A 6,723-nucleotide genomic window follows, 5' to 3' on the forward strand; every position below is an offset into this window, starting at 1 on the left:
AGGTAAAGATGTCGGTGTCAGGCCAGACCAGAATTTAGCCACCAGAGGGCAGCATAGCCACAAATTTATGTGGATTTTGGAAAGGGTGGGTATGAGGTTCGCTCACTCTTCCCCTACTACCAGGGCTATTCTTATTAACTCAGGCTCCTGCCTAACAGTGCCTGTATCACCTCAAAATATCCCTCCTTGGAGACCAAGCCTGGACCACACACCAATCTGTGGCTTCTTAGAATTCTATACCCCTGGAATGTACCCCCAGAACCCATAAATAGAGAGGGACTGATGGGGAGTAAGAGACATGATCAGGCAAAGAACCACCCAGTATTTCCAAAGAAGGCAGCCATGGCATACAAAGCACCAGAATTTCTCAAGGAAGGAGATCCCATACTTCTGATACATCCGGAGGAGCTCCCTCTCAGGAGGGAGTGGGAGTGGCAGCAGCCATACTCCAGGGGCCAGATCTGAAATTTTTTCCACTGTTGTGAGGAAGAAATGAGGGGAAGTGGGCTGTGAGTATTGGGCTGGTGTCATGGGTGTGTGTCACTGTGTAGTGCCTGTACTTTTGGGAGAGTGACAAGATCTCTCCCATGGATGCACATTACAAGAAAGGAATTCCTTGGGCTCAGAAACACCACAGATGCAATCTAGTACCAGCCTCTCTGTCCCTGAGCTGTAATTCTCAAACTGGTCTAAGTTTCGTCTCTCAAATCTCCCAACCCTCCAGAGCAAGTGTGCCTCCCACTTTGAGACTTGAATGATCCAGAGGAACATGAGGGTGGGAGGCTAGAAGGCCTGAGCCCTGTCCTTGTCTGTGCTGATGGAGATGGAGAGGAGGACAGGAGGAAGTCTTAGGAAGTGAACAGAGCAGCTGTGGGTGCAGGGAGGGAGTGGGGGGCTCAGGGAGGCAGCTGGCAGGCGGGAAGCTGATCTGGGGGTCTCAAATTTCTTGACATCAATTAGAGCAGCCGGCCTGGACTCATTAGTAGCCCGGGGTGCAGGGCTCATCAATAATGAATCCACCCCACACATTGCCACCCCAGCTGCCTGCAAGGTCACCCTGCCCTCCAGCCAGCTGCCTCCCCTTGGTAAGTTCAGCAACTCCTATTCTGAGACCTCCCTAACTCAAAGTCCCTGGGGACAGTGTGTGAGGGTGGACAAGGGCTGAAGTTGCAAAGGAGTCTCTTATCACCAATCAGCCATGCCTGATGCTGACCCTTGTCTAGTCTTGGAGTTCACCCAGGAGAAAGAATGGGAAGAAAAAAGAGGAGCAGGGTCTAAGGAGAAGACTTTGTGAAACTGGAGTTGAAAGGCATGATGGTAGGTCGGATCCAAAGTAAAGGAACCCTCTCTGATGGACCCAGACACCCCATATCCTCCCCCAAGGCCAGACTTGGGCAGCAAGGCTACAGTTCCCTGAAATCTCTGGGCTTCTGGATCAGAACAAGACCAAGGCATTGGTACCCCAGTATTTTCTTGCCCTTGAGCTGGAGTGTCTTGGCAGGTACAGAAACAGGTCTCTTCTTCAAACCAGATAATGGGGTGAGAGCAAGAGATTGCTGGGGCCCAGATATGGAAACCTGAACTTCCTGCACCTTAATTGGCCATCTACTAGTCCCAACTTCCCTCCAGAACCCAGGAATGCCAGTCCCCTTCGCCTTCCTAAAGTGTTCCAAGACTCCAATCCCACCACCCTTCCACTGACCTCTTCCTCTCTGCCTCCACCCTCCCTAAATCCCAAGTGTTCTCATTCCCAATCACACCCCCTTTCCCCTCTGGCTGGGGTTGGCCTGAAGCTGGCTGCTTGGCATTCTGGGAACTCCTCCTGCCACCCTCCCTCTTGAGGCAGGTACAGACAAGTTCAGGCTGTAGCAGCTGCACCTTCCCCAGACACCTCGCAGACTCCCAGACTCCAGCCTGGTGCTGGTCCCAGTTGCCTGCCTCCAGCCCAGTCACCACGTTGGCCCTTAGAATACATCCAAGTGTCCTGTACTCTGCTTCCCCCTGACATTCTGCCCAATTCATACATTCTGTCCTACCTTCCATCCTCCCCTCCACTTCACCAAACACCCCCCACCAGTCCTCTTCAATCAGAGCTCACTTTAGTGGGGAATATCCTGGATTTAGGTCCTGGATAGATGCTTCCCAACTCCACACCCCACCCCAATCCAGGTCATCTGTACAAGGTTGTGCCTCAGGTCTGGATCTTCTGTCATCTCCCAGTGGCCCTAATGATGTCTGTTACAAGCTTCTATTTCCCCCTCCTCCGGTCCATTGATTGCAGCCTCATCACTCAGACCTTCCCTAAGGATCCTGGCCAGCCAGAGATTAACCTGGGATCCATCTTCAACCCCCCATTTCACCTGAGACCCAGCCCCTAGGCGTCCTGCTCCAAAGCCAGAAAAACAAACTAGGACTCAAACATTCTCTGCTGCACCTCCCCTGCCCCCTGCCCCAGCCCATCACTCTGGAGGGGACCCAGGTGTCCCACCCAACCAAGGCTCCATCTCTCCCCAGAGTACTTAGGCAGCCCCGCCCCATATCAGCCTAGAGACAGACTTCCCGCCCTCAGACTCAGCCCTTCCTGGGAACCCAGGCCTCTTCGTTTCCAGCTTCCTCCATCACCTCACACCGTCTTCTAAATGCCTTATCCGCCCAGCCCCGGCTGCAGTGACACCGTAAACACTGGAGGCCCAGGGGCAGCAAATAAAGGGGCGGGAGGAAGTGGGAAGGGGCCAGGACGCCCCCTCGCGGAGCCCTCGGTGCCCCGGTCCCCCCTCCTCCCGTCTTCACCTGCTGCGGGCCCCGCCCCCGCTCCGCCTCGACCGGCCTCTGCTCCTCCCCCGACTCCTCCCCCCGTACCCCCAGCCCGGCCAGAACGGCCCCCGGGACAGAGCGACGCGGAACCCCGGGCGCCTGGGTCCCCAGCATGATCCTCGGTGAGTGGGCTCTGTGACTCCAGGCTCCAGGCTCCTAGATCCTTCTCAATGGGTCACCCCCCCAACCTCCCGGCACCGCGGTGACTGCGGCCGCCCGTCACCGACCGGTTCCCCCTCCCCCTTCATCTGGCTCCACATCTGGGGTCCCCTTTTCCCCTCTTCCCCAAGCTGCCGCTTCCCCCGGTAATCTAGGGAGTGGTAAAGGGGGAGGCAAAGCGGAGTGAGACCCCCGCCCCATAATGAGAACATTGCGTATTCATGAGACTCATGAATATTATATGTCAGTCTACGAGAGGCTGGGGGAGGGGGCCGGTCCCGGCCTGGTGGAGTTGGGGGAAAGGTTCTGACCCTTCCCCTCGCCCCCACCCCCCCGCCCCGGCGCCTTCCCCCACCCTTAGTTTAGACACTCCGACATCCATCTGGGCCCAGGATAAGAGGGAAAGGAGGAAGTGGGGGGCAGGGGGAGAAGATGGTGGGTGTAGCTTCGAGGTGAGTGTGGTGGGAGGTGGGAACCCGAAGGCTGGAGATAAGAGGGCTGGTGAGGAGAGGGGGTGGGAAACTGTCCATCCCAGGGTTCCTGCGGCTCAGATCCTGTCTCCGCAGCCATCCTGCCCCAACACGCCGGGACCTGCCCCTCTTTCTCCTTGCTCTGGCTGCCTGGGCCCTTCCTTCCTTCCCATCTTCCTTCTTCCCCTCCACCCCTGCCTTGGGCTGGGGGCACCAGGAGAGGGTGGGGCGATGAGAGAGTAAGGATGGGGGAGGGCAATTCCCTCTGGGCTCTGACAGCCCGTCAGCCACAGCCACCCCATCCTCATGACCTACATCGGGAAGGGAGCCCCAGGGGTGGGGGAGGAGAGGGCCTAGCTGTGGTCTGGACTCCCACATCAACTCCGGCTCCAGGACCCTGTCCCCTGCCCTTCCTCCACAATAGTCCCCAGGCCCCCTCTGACCTCTGCCCTGGAACCCTGGCTAGGCAGTTCCAAGGCTGTTTATGGTAGGAGCCCCCCACGAGGCCCGGACATCTGTGGTCTCGCTGCCCCCCAACTGGGGACACCTGGCTTGATGCTGGTGCCCTGAGGGCTTGACTGGCTCCTGCCCTCATCCCTCTCCTGAGTTCCTCTGCTCTGTCTTCCTTTCTTCTTTTATTTGACGTGCTTTCCTTTTTGACTTCCCACAAACTATCTTTCTCTCGTTCTGCCCTCTTTCCATCTCTTCCTCTCTCCTCTGTGTGTCCTCAGTCTCTCTCACCTCTTTATGTCTCACTCCCTCCACCTGGCACTCCATCATTATCTACTAAATGCATGAGTGAACGAAGGAACGAATGACTGGTTGCCTGCCTCTTCCCAAAAGTATCTCTAGCAGGGTAAGACAGTCCTCTTCTGTGAGGACCACTCCCACTAGAGTGACCCGCACCGATCTACATTGGACTCACACCCCCAGAGCACAGGCTCCACATTCTTCCAACCTGTGTGATCCCTGCACGCAGGCTCCACCCTGGGAACAGGCCCCAGAGGCAGCATCATGCTTGCCCAGAACAGGCTGGTGTAGGCCGCACTTTCCCTGGTCAGGAGGCCCTGAAAGACATCAGGGACCTTGCTCAAGCCCAACCAAGACCCCAGCCATAGGAAGAATGCTTGGGGCCAAATTCTCTGAAATTGGACCTCCACCGCATCTCCCTTGGGGTGGGAAGCCTGGTGGGGCTCATATATCTTAGCTCTATTTAAGAAAGGAAGAAGAGAGGAAGGAAGCTGCCAGTCAGGGCTCAGGCCCCACCCTCAGGGCCCATAGTAAGGTTTTCAGTTCTAAATGTTGAGGTCCACTGAGTTCAAGTGCATGGTGGCCCTGGAGTGGCCCTAAGATGTCCCTGCTCAACATGTGAAGCCTAGCCTTCAGATCTAGAATCTGGGCCCCAGATTTAAGGTGACATTCTGGGCTCAGATTCCCATTCTGAGCCTTTCTGTACCATCCTTTCCAACTGAGACCCTGGTGCAGTGAGGATGGAGGGCAACTGGAGGAGGCCCTTTCCAACCCTCCCTTCCCTATCACACCCTCCCTCTAGGCTCTGCCCCTGCCCACATCCACCCTGGAGTTATTAAGGATGATGTTTTGAGTAGTTGTTCATAATCATCCCCTTGTCTCTTTCATCTTTGACTTCAAAGCCTTTCCAGCCCTCAGCCTGTGTATCTGTCCCCTCCTGCTAAGATGGAGGAATGAGGCAAGAGGGGACAGATACACAGGACTTGATCAAGTAGTTAGAATCCAGGGGTTTAAGGCTCTCTCCCAACCCCCACCCCAACCCCAATTTTAGGCATTTCTGGGGTGGGAGGAGAGGCCAAAAGGCCTGAAGAGAAAAAGAAATGGATTAGAGATTAAATCCCGATTTCTCCCTTGGCCCCCAGAGTCTAATTTTCATTTTTTTTTTTTTTTTTAAAAGATGACCAGTAAGGGGATCTTAACCCTTGGCTTGGTGTTGTGAGCACCACGCTCAGCCAGTGAGCGAACCGGCCATCCGTATATGGGATCCGAACCCAGGGCCTTGGTGTTATCAGCACCGCACTCTCCCGAGTGAGCCACGGGCCGGCCCCTAATTTTCATTTTTAACCCAGTGCTGACCCTGTGCTTTTCACCACCTTGGGCCCTAACTACCTGCAACTCTAACCCCAATACCTCTCTCGAATCTTAATCTCATTTTGGCTCAGTCTTCAGACCAATACTAACCCACAGCCCTACCCTGACACCTTTCCTGGCTCCTGTTCTACCCAGACGCCGCCACTCCCTGAGCCAGCTCACAGCAGACACTCCTATTCTTTACCACCAGGGTGTGAGGCCCTGGGCCCCACTTAAGATTGCCAAGGGCTGGAGCTCTGGACCTGGCCAGAATTTCTGAGGAAGAGAGAGAGGAAGAAAAAGACCAGACCTCAGTAGGATGGAGAAAGCCAGATGTGGCTTGGCTGTGGGTTAGTGCTGGCAAGGAAACCTGAGCAGGATCAAAGTGCCTAGGGCTAAGTAGAGTGTGGATGTGGACAGATGGACATCCATCCAAGGGTCTGCGAGTTCATCTCCTCTAAAGTGCTTTGGGAACTGTTTAATAAAGAATTTAGCAGTTCCCCATGGAGTTGGGTGGGGCTCTATCTGCTGGAGGTAATTACTCTAATGAGCTTTCCTCTGGAGTGGCATGTCCCAGCCAGGCCTTAGCTCCTCCCTGCCTTGCCTGACATAGGTGCCACACACACACAGATGCACTCCAATTTGCTCTCTGCCTCTTCCTCCAAACCCACCTGAAGCCCTCACCTAGACAGATATCAAAAGCTCTGGATCTCGTACCTCAGTTCCCACTTCCCCATCCCTTCCTATATTCCTGCCTTTCTTCTCCCCTCTTCCCTGATCTACACAGAAAAGGATACTGCTTGAAAGCCATGTCTCTGCAGCCAGACAGACAGGTTTATCAGCACCACACTCAGCCAGTGAGCGAACCGGCCATCCGTATATGGGATCCGAACCCAGGGCCTTGGTGTTATCAGCACCGCACTCTACCGAGTGAGCCACGGGCCGGCCCCAGACAGACAGGTTTAAATCCCTCACTAGTTGCATGACCTTGGTCAAGTAACTCCCCCTCTCTGAGCCAATTGTCATCATCTATAAAATGAGGATTCAATTATTCAGCGAACATTTACTGAGTTCCCATTGTGGCATGCCAGCACTTCATATGGATTCGTTCAATCCTCTCAACAGCTATGTGAGACCAGTACTGATGTTCTCATTTGACAGATGAGAAATGAGACTGAAG

This window comes from Cynocephalus volans, chromosome 12 (assembly GCF_027409185.1).
Source record: "Cynocephalus volans isolate mCynVol1 chromosome 12, mCynVol1.pri, whole genome shotgun sequence".
Classification (NCBI taxonomy): Eukaryota; Metazoa; Chordata; class Mammalia; order Dermoptera; family Cynocephalidae; genus Cynocephalus; species Cynocephalus volans.